This window comes from Stegodyphus dumicola, chromosome 10, assembly GCF_044657685.1.
Source record: "Stegodyphus dumicola isolate Sdum_Otavi_A_Nest chromosome 10, ASM4465768v1".
In the NCBI taxonomy this organism is placed as follows: domain Eukaryota; kingdom Metazoa; phylum Arthropoda; class Arachnida; order Araneae; family Eresidae; genus Stegodyphus; species Stegodyphus dumicola.
The window spans coordinates 184,756,490-184,770,025 of NC_140777.1; the positions used below are offsets into that span (position 1 = coordinate 184,756,490).

The 13,536-nt window shown below is 31.3% G+C and overlaps 1 protein-coding gene across 2 annotated transcripts in view; it reads right to left on the bottom strand.

The window, feature by feature from the left end:
- Nucleotides 1-13,000, bottom strand: part of LOC118196776 (ion transport peptide-like) — a 38,392-nt gene extending 25,392 nt beyond the window's left edge. The window contains exons 1-2 of one of the 2 annotated variants that reach the window (XM_085825987.1): nucleotides 12,878-12,988; nucleotides 11,592-11,617 (exon numbers count right to left, since the gene is read on the bottom strand). The gene's annotated coding sequence lies outside the window, so the exon portion shown is untranslated. Of the gene's footprint in view, nucleotides 1-11,591; nucleotides 11,618-12,877 lie in introns of both variants that reach the window. The other variant, XM_035368236.2, reaches the window with a different exon arrangement.
- Nucleotides 13,001-13,536: the final 536 nt, after the last annotated feature.

The following is a 13,536-nucleotide window of genomic DNA, read 5'->3' on the forward strand; positions in this document are numbered from 1 at the left end:
AAATAAGTAATGACTATCAAAAGGACCCTTGTTTTGACCCTTGTTTTTAAACTAGCCAGCGACTATCAAAAGGTACGTAACTGTCGGACTAACACTCACGATAATACTATTATCCAGGATTCCTAGATCTCTCTGACAAAGTTGAAACTTCCTTAAATACCACTTCTTACTCACTTGCATTCAACGCGATTCCAAAAACTCCTTCTGGTAGAGAGTGGTAAGTTGAAACGAGGAAAGATAGGAAAACACAGTTAAATTAAAATAACTGTTATAAAACTAAAATATACCTTAGAATGTAAAGCATAATCAATTAAATTCAATAAAATCCAGTAATTAATTCAATTATTTCACAAATTCTACATTAAATAGCATAAAATTAGAATATATAAAAAGCATTGATCAAGCCAAGACAGGAAGATCCAATGTTTAAAGAACTTGAAATTCTATAGCCATTTTCCACTAAAAATACAATCTGAGTTGGAAGCTAGCTGCTTCATATAACGCATAGTAATATCCATTCAACCAATGAAGCACAAATGATTCTTCTTCAGCAAAATATCGAGGCTAAAGTAATCAATTCTTATGGAAGTCTGCCTTGATTACCTAATCTAAATAAATACGTCGAAGACTCCGTATTGCGCTGTTGGCATCAGAAGGACAAATATTATCTCATAGCCATTGTCTACAGACATCAGCCGTTACGGAGACCTTATCATTTTGTCTTCTAAGTATCTCACCGCAACATAAACTTCAGAAAAAATCTGATGTCACATCACATGACTTCCTTGTATGGAATATTAAATTAGGTGCAATTTTTTCTTCCATTTCATTTAAATTTATTTCCTCAAATTTCATTACAGCTGTATTTCTCGTTCAATTAATTCATTCTCACTTCGCGGCAAGGTGAAAATGCATAAAAACTCAAAACATTTGCATAAAAAATTGGAAGATATAGAAAAACATGAAACACCAAATACAGTTAAAACAATTAAAAAACAGTTTTTACAATTAAAATTAGAGTTTTTATGCAAGAACAAGCATCTCGACCAGCAAGCAAGAAGGCAGATTTTTCGGTGCACAAAATTAAAAGTTTGCTTTTGCTCCCACTTGGCAAAAAGACACTGAAGTTGAAGAAAGACTTCATTCAGCATTCTGCTAAGGTTCAAATGGAAACAAATACGGCTGCTGTGGTAAACAAAAAAAATTAGGCTTAATCGCACTTATCAAATTTTAAATTGTTGAAAATTCTACAACTATTTCATGTAGATTAACTAAAAGGCATAAAAACCTTAACCGGAAGATAAGAATAACATAATTCAATCAGTTTTAAAGCAAAATATGGACATTTTTCCAGCATATAAGAATAAAATGAACTCACGGAGGCGAGCAAAACATAGTGAGTGTATATATATATACTTCTGGTGCGTCCTATTTCAACCAAAAAAGGGAGGTGCACAACTACGTGTTATTGCAGTCCTATATACAAAATTTCAACGTTCTGAGGATACTCGTTTTTGAGTTATGTGAGATGTACGTACAGACGCCAAGAAAAATTCTCTTCTGAATTCATTTTAAATCAGTTTTATAATTCGTTTGGGGAAGTTTTATAAATTGTTAGGGGACTGGTTTTGTCTATCCTTACGTACAGATGTCACGCAAAAATATCGTTAAATTGCATTCGATAGCGGTCAAAATGGATACTTTTGTTGAAATATGTACCCGGAAGTTTTCGTAATTACAGCACTTCCTTTACTTCATTCAGGGAAGTAAAAATGGTCCTAAAAAGAACTGCAACATCTATGATAGAAGTCGGCAATCTTTTTCACTGGAATTCCTTATTTCAGAAATGAGAGTTCGGGGGAGGAGATTACAATAAAAATAAAAACAATTAAAAAAATTGAAAGGTTTCAGATTTTACATTACAGGGAAAGGGGCGTTTTCTTAACGTTTTGCGTATTACTTTTATTTATTAAATATCATGTTCTTTGCACTTAAAGCATGAAATTCAATTCAACAGCAATATGGCAAAATAATTTTAAAATGAGCCTATCTTCAGAATTTCCGATACACAGTCTCGCGCTCTGGAGATAAAAATGTTTTTTCTTTTCGTGCAGTTTTGCCACTGGTCACTTTGAAATCGTTCAGTTTGTTAAAAAAAATCCGTTAAAATTTTACAAAATATGAAATGGTTAATAAAACAAATTTTAAATTCCAAATATATTGCTAAACCACAGAATATGGGTTTCCAGAGCCCATATTCAATGGAAGATTACGTTATTCGAAACTGGATACCGTGTTTTTATCACAGTGCGAGAAACACACATACATTTATGGAGATTCTTCATTATTTAATTTCTTTAAATATTACACGGGGCTCTAATATTTAGTAGCAACAATTTGAAAAGTGAAATGGATATTTAAAGTTTTCAAAGCAAAATTCCAAAACGAAATTAGTAGCCCTTCGGGCTTTGGGCTAAAAATGTGATTCCCCCGCCAATAGATTTATTTTATGTGGATTGAAAAAGCTGAATTGTTCAAATGATTTTTCTTTGTTATTGAGGAAAGGCTTATGAAATATTCTTGCTACAGCAAGTTGTTCTTAAACGATGCTACCTAAGCAAGAAAACTCCAAATTGTTTTTGTTGTGTAACTGAAAGAAGTTGTTGACAAAGAAAAGCAATCTGAAAGGCAATTATTTTGCTAATGCCAACAAATGCAAAAAATGTGTTGTCTGGATCTTTTCGTTAGCTTCTAGTTTGTAGACGCGAGTGCTTATCCTGCTTTAATAGAGAAATAATGTTGAAACAAGGTTTTTCTGAAATGTAAAATGTGAAAAATGTGTTATGTCCTCACCGGGGCTCGATCCTCTACGATAGTATCTCCATAAAAATCTTTGAAATTTGCGTTTTCTGAAATTTTGCTAGCGGTTAGTTAATATGAAAACGATATTAGCCATTCGCCAATGTTTTAGATATTTATTTTACGTTAAGTTGTAGAGACATTAGGTAATTTTTTAAAGCATGGGAAATGAAAAATGAGCAATGCCTTCGCCAGGAATCGAACCACGGACATCTGGAATATGCTCCCAGCGTGCTGACCACTGCACTACGAAGGCGGAAACTTACCCTTTTAAAAGGTGACTGCGGTTTTTAGCGCACCCAGTTGCCAAATCCCGGGTAAGGAGAATCATTATCCACTGAACGTTTTTTGGTTCGGGCCACTCTAAAGACATTAAGTATTTCGAAAACAGGAGTGATGAAATATGAGCAACGCTCTCGCAGGGAATCGAACCACGCACCTCTGGAATACACGCCCAGAGTGCAGACCACTGCAGTACGAAGGCATGCTAAGAAGGCGGGAGAAATACCTTTTATACTCTCCCTTTTATAGCTCGAATGGGGATTAGGGGACCCAGTCGCCAAATCCTGGGTATGCAGAATCATCATCCACCATCCTTTTAGTTCGGACGTTACTGTAGAGACATTAAGTATTTTTATAAAGCAGGAATAATGAAAAATGAGCAACACCCTTGCCGGGAATCGAACCACGGACCTGTGGAATGCGTTACCATTGTGCTAACCACTAAACTACGAAGGCATGCTAAGAAGGCTGGGGAAATACCTTATAACGTTTTAAGGATTATGTTAATTTTATTAACAGTTAAATTTTAAGTTCCTTTCCTGTCAAATTCTTAACTTCAACTTACTACTTGCGGCCAGAACGTAGATCTGGAATCACTCTGAATACTTAATGAGGAGGAGCGGTATTTAAAGTCTACTTTCGAAGTCTACTTGCTGAGTTAGAGAGAATCAGAGTTTCTGATTTGCGCGCGTCTGCCTTTTGGCTACTCTCTCTCTCAAAGCTGTTATTACGCTCGGCCGTACTCAGGCCCTTGATACTTTCGTAGTCAAATAGAGTTAAGGGGCCAACTCGATTTGAAGCTTGATAGCTTCGGCTATATTTCTTTAGTTAATCTTAGTTTTCGTTTATTTCTTAGTCTCTTGAGTTAAAGCCCAAGTGTCGGCTTTTATTGTACACTCCAAGAGGGAGTTTTGCTAAATCTTATTGGAACAATAAAGGGTTATTTACCCTTTCTTCTTGTTGTTTCTTGTCACACGAACTTAAGCGATTATTCGCTTACTAGTTCTTAAGATTCATCACTTTCTACAATAACTGAGAAATACACTAGTGAGAATCTTGCAACGTTACCATTATTTATCATTTCGGCCAGCTGGAAAGTGTTGCCATCGCACACAAAAGATTTTAATTAATTTCCTCAGCGGTTTGTTAGATGTCCAGTTTCGCAAATACTCCATTCTGGAATACATAGTATCTTTAACTTATCATTTAAATTTTAACTGTAATTACTTAACGAACTGAATGATTTGAAAACAAAAAGTCTTATTAAATTGTACTTCTAGTTTTTAATATTGAAATTAATTAATACTATTTGTAATACATCCGTTTTGTAATATCTATTAATGTTTGCAGTATTATTGTAATTATTAAAAGATGTTTCTAACTTCACTTATTACATACAGAAAATAATTCGATTTTAATTCCCCTACAGCTAACAGATAGCCGACGTTTTATTACGGTTTCAGTTTTGTATATAGTTGATCAAAGTCTTATACAGACAATGAATATGTCCTAAAAAATATTCTGAAGACTGTGTCTAGAATTACATTTCAACGCCAGAAATTCATTGGTCCAAATCGCAGAAACTTGAGATGTTGTGCAAACAGTATTCTGGTTTTTTAGCCAGACGCTTCTATGTTTACTTTGTTTCCTTTCTTTTAACAGACATTTAGGAAACATTTGCTTTAATAAATATTCTATTTAGGTTGTTTTAGGTATCATGTTGATAGATATAATTTCGTTTTCTCCCCTACCATAACTGTTGTTCCCTACTGTTTTACATTAAAATGTAAAAGTTGGCTTAGAAAGGAATAAAATGTCTTATAGCTTTAGAATATATTAAACATGGAAGGAAACATGTAAAATGAGCAATGTCCTCGCCGCGACTCGAACCACGGACCTCTCGAATACGCGTCGAGCGTGCTGACCACTACAACACGAAGGCATACTAAGAAGGCGGGTATATACGTCATAAAGTAATATAAGTTAATGTGTAAGTATAATAAATAATGTATATAATATTTTATTTTGAAATCTATTAGCATAACTAGTGTATTAATTAGCAGCATAAAATTGTAACAATTCGATAAAAAAATCATTGAAAACAGGAAATCTATTGTTAATGCATTAATCCTGAAACCAATAATGATCTTAATTATTTCAAAAGAAGTCTAATTCTTAACGATAACAAAAATGTTTGAGTAAAAGTAGCCTAACAAAGTTTTTCAAATTGGCCTCTTAAATGCTTAGAATTAAAAAAAAAAAATATGAATATAAATTTGGAAGAGAAGAATCAGACTCATTTTTTTGTGATAAAATAAAATTGTTATTTCAGAATTTATAATGGACTTGTAACCGACAAGAGTGTTTTTCTCTACATAAATGCAAAATAAGTTTTTAAAGAGGAAAGATTAATCCTAGTTTATTACAAGTGTTATTAGAATATTTTTCTTTCTGCATTTCGAGAAGGTGGTTTTATGTAGAAAACCAGTAATAAATTTCCTCATAAAATAGTATAAATCTACATTACTTTAAAAGCGTATATTTTGGAAAGTTATTACTTACTATTAGGCAAAATAAACAGCCTCAGATTAGAAGATCTTGAATCAAACTATATTGATTTCTGACGTTCTCCTTTAATACGAAAACATTTTTGAAAACTTTTACTCTTGGACAAAAAGGACCTATATAAAAAGATCGGTCTCGAAATCAATAGAATTTTTAGCCCAAAGGCCGTTACCCAAAAAGGGATATGGATTTCGTTTCAGCATTTTGCATTGATTCACTACAAACTGCGAAACACTTTTTTATATTGTTGTCACCAAATTATTAGAGCCCTATATTATATTTAAAGAAATTAAATAATGAAGAATCTGCATAAATGTATGTCTGCTTCTCACATTGTGATAAAACAACGGTACATAGACCCATCGAATTTTGAATGACGTATGTCTCCACTCGAATATGCGCATTTGGAAGCCCAAATTTGGAATTTTGAATTTGTTTTATTATCTATTTCAGATTTTGTAAAGCATTTATGAGTTTTTGAATAAGAAACTCGACGATTTCAAAGCGAGCCATGGCAACACTGTACGGAAAAAAAAAATTAGCTCCAGAGAGATCTAAACATATTTTCATTTTAAAACTATTTTTCGATATTGTTGTTGAACTGAATTTTATAGTTTAAGTTCGAAGAACATGATATTTAGTAAATAAAGGTAACATACAAAACTTTGGGGAAAAAAAAAACCTTTGGGCGTAATATAAAATTCTGTGTCTATTTTTTTATTATTGTGTATTACAGAAGTTTACGCCAATTTAAATTTATTTCTGTTTTTCATATTTCTTTTACAAATAGTTGATTTTTGGTATTTTCTATTTAATGAATTTAAACAAAAACAGTAGAGATGTTTAAATGTTGTGTAATTTCATAAAGAACTTCCGTGCGTTTCATTTATAAAGAAAGTGGATTATTTCATTTCACGTAGTTTGATAATATTATTTCGTTATATAAGCAAGCAATGAGATAGGTTTACTAAAAGTGTCATTTTTCTTCAGTGCTCGGTGATTACTTATTAGCTTTTTGTCCAAAGTCCTCGTTAGGAAGTCAAAACGCGTAAGTATTTTAGTTTAATTGCAATTCTAAATCTGCAATTAAACGATAAAGATTAATTAAAATTTTGTTTCGGCAAACATTGCCATATTTGTTCTTTGAATCAATTAACTGACATTCTGTTTTAAACATCTCAACATAAGGTACGGTCGAAGTCAAGTTGGCCGGGTTATCTAGGGCTACTATTAAAAACTTGTAGACACCGATAGATTTTTTTATGTGAAATAATTACCAATAATATATTCAGGAAAATACAAATTCAACAATATCGACTGCTATGGCTATTTTAAAAAATCTGATGTGTACACCACATGACTTCCTTGTACGCAATATTAAATTATACGCATTTTTTCTTGCATTTCGTTTAAACTTATTGGATTGAATTAAATCTACTTCGCCGGCAGCGCATAAACCACAATAGAATAAATGAATTCTTTAAAATTCACTTTATTTGTTTACCATAGCGACACTCTGGCGCTAGGTTCACTTAACAGTATTATATTTCGTTCATATTATAACTCAAAATGCACAAAATTTATATCATTTAAAGACTTATCTGATCGCTGCCACATGTTCTATTCAAATACTATAATAAATCTAGAACGATGTATAAAAGAAATTAAGCAAGCAAAACAAAAAAGAAGCAGTTTTTCACAGACGATTGAGTATTTCTCATTCAATTAATTCAGTTCTCACTTCGCGACAAGGCAAAAATACATAAAAACTGAAAATATCTGTAATAAAAATTACGAAGTAAATCTTAAACACTTATTTCCTCGAAAAAATTCCAGAAAGGATTAAGCATGATTTAATTCGCAATAAAAAATGAATGCGTTATCTTTGTTGTTGCGAAGCTACGTTTCTCTAGATGGGCAACAAGTCCACTACTCTGCTGTTTCAAATGTAAACAAGAAATGGCCGCCATCGAAAAAATTATTAGGCTGAGCGGCACTTAAACAACTTTAAAATTGTTGATAATTCTAAAAATATTGCATACAGATTTACTAAAAGCATAAAAACCATAACCGGAAGATAAGAACAACATAATTCAATCATTTTTAAAGCAAAAAATGTACAATTTACAAACATATAAGAGTAAAGAAACTGAGATCACTGAGCCGGGTAACAGAGGGGATATATATATATAAATATGTTTATATACGTTTGGCGAGGCCATTTGCAACCAAAATACGAGATGCACATCTACATGTTATAGTAGTCCTATATACAAAATTTCAACGTTCTGATGCTACTCGTTTTTGAGTTATGCGAGATACGTACGTACATACGTTCGTACAGACGCCACAAAAAATTCTCTTCAGAATTCATTTTAAAGCAGTTTTATAATTTTTTTGGAGGAAAAGTCTTTTGTTCTGTCCTTACGTACGGATATTACGCAAAAACATCGTTAAATTGCATTCGAAAGCGGTGAAAATGGATATTTTCGTTGAAATATGCTGCCTGAAACTTTTCGAGATTACAATACTTCCTTTTTACTTCGTACAAGGAAGTAAAAAACATTAATTCTGAAAATTCTGGGAAGAGTTTTTTGCTAGTTCAGTATTTATTTAAACAGATAAAAATAACAATAATTACTAAAATTTACTTAATTATCTCTGTTCAACTTTTTTGAAAACGTAATTTATTTCAAAATAATTTTAATAAACTTAAACACAATTGCATTAACATTCATTAAGGCTTAAAAAGTTTTAATTTATTAGCTAACATTTTTTTTACTTTCTTGAAGGAAATGATGTATTGTAATCATGAAAAATTCCGGGTTTCATATTTCATCGAAAATATCCATTTTGACCGCTATCGAATGCAATTTAACGATGTACGCGATAACTGTACGTGAGGACAGAATAAAGCACTCTTTTCCCCAAACGAATTTATAAAACTGATTTAAAATGGATTCAGAAGAGATTTTTTTCCCTGGCGTGTGTACGTACGGACATGTACGTATATATGTATCTCGAACAACTCAAAAACGAGTATCCTCAAAATGTTGAAATATTGTGTATAGGACTGCTATAACATGTAGTTGTGCACCTCCCTTTCCGGTTGCAATCAACCCCACGAAAAGTATGTAAATTAATAGATATATAGATATATAAAATTAAAATAGAAAATGAAAAGCTAAAATAAGGATTTTATGCTTTTAATCCGTATGCAATAGATGTAGACGTATCGACAACTTAAGAGTTGTTTAAGTGCGGCTAAGTCTTTTTACCATAGCAGCCATATTTGTTTACATTTGAAACTTACCATAATAGTGAATTAAGTCTTTCTGCAGCTTCAGTGTCTTTTTGCCGAGTGGAACTAAAATGAAACTTTTAGTTTTGTGCACCAATATATCTGCCTTCTTTCCTGCTGGGCGAAATGCTTGTTTCTGCGTGGAAACTGTGATTTTAATTGTAAAAATTGCTTTCTTAATTGTCTTAACTGTCTTTTGCGTTTTATGTTTTTCTATATTTTTGAATCTTTAATGAAAATATTTTGAGTTTTTATATATTTTTGCCCTGCCGCAAGGTGAGAATTGAATTAGTTGAATGAGAAACATATCTGTAATGAAATTCGAGGAAATAAATTTAAACGAGATGCTGCAAAGAATGAGTATAATTTATTATTCCGTGCAAGTCGTGTCATGTAGACAGTAACTTTATTTTTATTTATTTTTTTTTAGATTACACTGCTCCAAAGTAAGAATACTGTTACTAGGTTAACCTTGGTCTAGTACTGATGTTTTGGTCCTACAACACTAAAAGATATGTAACGAGTCTGAGATAGTAAACAAAGTCATAAAGTTTTAAAACGAACTTTTTATTTAAGCAGGTGTTTGAACATAACGCCACGTCTTTGTGCTACAGATATGCGGCCTATTTAAAATAAATTAAAAGAACTAATATGTGCAATTAGAACAAATAATATTATATTCAAATAGTTCAAAATAATTCAAATAATAATTCAAATAGTTCAAATAATATTATATTCAAATAGTTCAAAAAGTTCAAAATAATGATATTTTGAACTTATATAAATGAAAAATTTCTGAAGCAAATTATTTCATTTTATGAAAGAGTTTATCAAAATGCGGATTACCAGAGGACAGACTGATTATTAAACAACACTCAGTAAAAGATATATATGCATGTTTTTCGGTTTGTACTCATCATAAGAATGGTAAAGTATTTTTAGGACATTATTTAGATATTTATGTAAGTAATTAAATGCATAGCATAGTAAAAACAAGCCAAATGTTCATAACGTGTTTACTTATTATTAAATTTTCTTTAGCTTTAAAGAAATGCAATCAATTTACATTAGGTATAGCTAACATTTTATTGGCTACTTTAAACATTCTTCTGGGCAACAATGTTACATTTTCAACCTATTATATTTTGTGTCGTTAATTTAGATAATAAAGAAAGCATATCTGGTTCAAGCAAAAACTGTATAAGCCTTCCTTGCTCTATTTTACAGCTATTTATTTGAAAATGCGCAGTAAAATAGGCTGACTTGTAATATATTGATACTAAGCAGTCACCATTTTGAATGGAATGGTATATATATAAAACAAAAGCTATTAAAAGAATGCTAACAAAATATTATTAAAACAAAACAAAAATCTGAAAGCTTTCAGATTTTACATTACGCACAAAGAGGCGTTTTTCTAACATTTTGTACGTTATCTTTATTTATTAAATATCACATTCTTCGCACTTAAACCATAAAATTCTTTTCAACAGCAATACCGCAAAATAATTTTTAAATGATCATAACTTATTTTCCGATACACAGTCCGATTTTCGATACATTTCTCGCGCGCCGAATACGCAGTTTCCGATACACAGTCTCGCGCGCCGAAGATCTCCTCCGTATAGTGTTGACATTCTTCGCGTTGAAATTGTGGAGTTTCTTAATCAAAAATTTTTTAATGTCGGATAAAATATGAAATAGATAATAAAACAAATTCCAAATTAGAGCTTCCAGATGCCCTTATTCGCTGGAAGCGTACGTTATTCAAAATTGGATGGCTGTAGGTACCGTTGTTTTATCACAATGCGAAAAACATACACTTATGTAAATTCTTCATTATTTAATTTCTTTAAATATAATACAGGGCTGTAATAAATGGTGGCAACAATTTGAAAAGCGAATCGACGCAAAATCCCAAAACGAAATTAATAGCCCTTCTGGGCTAACGCCCTTTGGTCTAATAAATGTCTCTACAAAGTTTACCAAATATACAATAAACAGAATAACTAATAAAAACTAAAAAGTCTCTTCAAGAAATCAAGGGTAATCTTTCAGAATCAAATCTATATATATCGTTTCTAGTTTTCTTTTCTACAGGATGATTTTATTCATAAGAACATAGGCCGAGTTTTTTTTTTTTTTTTTTTTTCTGGGGAGGGGAACGGTGTATTTGTTGTTGTTAACATCTGAGTCGATTTTTTAAAACGTTTTTATAAATAAATAATATTGGCGCTAGAATAAAACTTTCAAATTTTTTGTAAATAAATAATACTAATCCTGAAATTAGAATTAAAACGATATACAAGTAAAATGAGTCGCTCAGAAGCCAATGCGGTTAAGTCCAGGAAAGAAAAATTGAGAAAATTAATCTTTTTTGATACATTAATTTTTAAAATTCTTGGTTTGTTAATTTGATCAGATAACGTACATAAAACTCGAACAATTCTAAGTAGTAGAAGTAACAGTTACATTTACTATAGATTTGTTGTTTTTCAGTGTTGCCAACAAATATCAAAAGAAGAATAGTTTAATTTTTATTTCAAAGTTTATATAAAAAACTGCTGATAAAAAGTGGACTTACTCAGAAGCTATAAAAAAATGTCCGACCTAGATAAAAGGAAGCAACGAGTAAATTCTTTAATAACTAAGAAGAATATTATTTATTTCATCAAAATTTACAAAAATCAGAAAATATCAAAAATTGGACCTCATTGGCTTCTAAGCGAGTCAAATAATATTCATGCTGAGATACAACTATGTTTTAAACATAATATACTATATACATTAATAATTTAGCAGTTAACATCTGAGCAATTGCAAACAGAAAGAGCTTCGAATTCTTATTAACGATCCCAAAGAGTTTTGCTGGTTCATTTACACCAATTTTTTATAAACTTTTTTCAGTCGCGACCCCTTTTTATCACTCAAATTTTTTCGCGACCCCCAGGACCCCATAATATTTACAAACATTTTGTGGGACCTCATAAGTGTTGCGCAAATCCGACACACGCGTGAGTGAAACTATCAATTTTTTCACTTGTACTGTAATATACTATTGCAGTTTTAGGTCATTAACTTTAATTTCTAATTTTAAGACAGAGAACAATGTGAAAATTTAAGTAGACGAAATGAGAGCGTTACGTGCAAAGCAAGGTAAATGAACGTTTATATTATAAAAAGAATGCGTCGAAACGTTTTCGTTTTTTTTTTTTTCTTTTTTTTTTTCTTTGTCTGTATTATCTTATCTTTATCTGTTTTCAGAAAACATTGTGTAAAAATATTTGGTAATTGCAAAATTATTATAATAAGTTAAAGAAATATCAGAACTGCTAAAATTTATCGTCTGTTCTTTATCTATTTTCAGAAACATTGTATAAAATATTTGGTAATTGTAAAATTATTATAATAAGTTAAAGAAATATCAAAACTGCTAAAATTTATTGTCTGTTTTTTATCAATTTTCAGAAACATTGTGTAAAATATTTGGTAATTGTAAAATTATTATAATAAGTTAAAGAAATATCAAAACTGCTAAAATTTTTGGCCACCCTCCTGCTGCTGCAGGTCCCGCGACCTCCAGTTTACCCTGATTTACACGAATGCGATTTACATTAATCGCATACCAATATATTATATTACATTATGAGTAAAATGTTAAACTTTAATAAAAAAATATAAATAATTCAATAAATAAAAGGGAAGAAGAAGAAAATTATGAAAAGAAACTCTCGAAAACAAAATGGTCGAGAGTCATATAATCACGCTGCGAACCGATATAGATATTTCTATAAGAATATTTTCTTTCATTTCGTTCGCACCCTGCGAAAACTTTTAAGATGGTAATATTAAATAGTAAAGCACACTCACCAATACACCAAAGTCGAAGACCTGCTGCTTTTGATTTGGCAAATGAAATTTTTGCTTCTCGCTTTCGGGGTGCTGTGGTCTGCGAATGACAATACATGCCTCTTTATACACCAACAGCTTCGAGTAACGCACGCGCGCGTAGTACAGAGCTGAATGATCATTGGTCAAAAGAAAGTCGAGCCTCTAGTGACGTGGCATCGCGTGTTCCATGATGGTTGCGTCATCGCTCGTACCCCTCCTAAGTTTTCGTTTTTTCTTCTTTTTCTCCCCCTCTAGTTTCGGAGGGCTTTCTCATGAATTCTGGGAATAGCCAATTTACTTGACTAAAGGGAAATGCCTCGAATGTGTTTTTTTTTTTTTAGTTATTTTTAGGTCATATGCTCTGGACGCAAGTAGTGATAGGTCAAATGTTGCCATTTTTTTCTTGTTAAATACTCAACAGATATTAATAAATAATTTCTAAACAAACAATATCTAAACGGGAACAATAGTTAATTAGGTAGCTAATTTTAACAATACAAGTGAAATTTTGTTTTACTTGTAATAGTAAATTAGCTACGATTATTTAGCAAAAATAGAATCGAAACCTAAATAAATTTTTTTCAAATATCCTTTGTTAAAAATTCATTTCCAACTGTTTCAAAATGTCTATTTAAAAT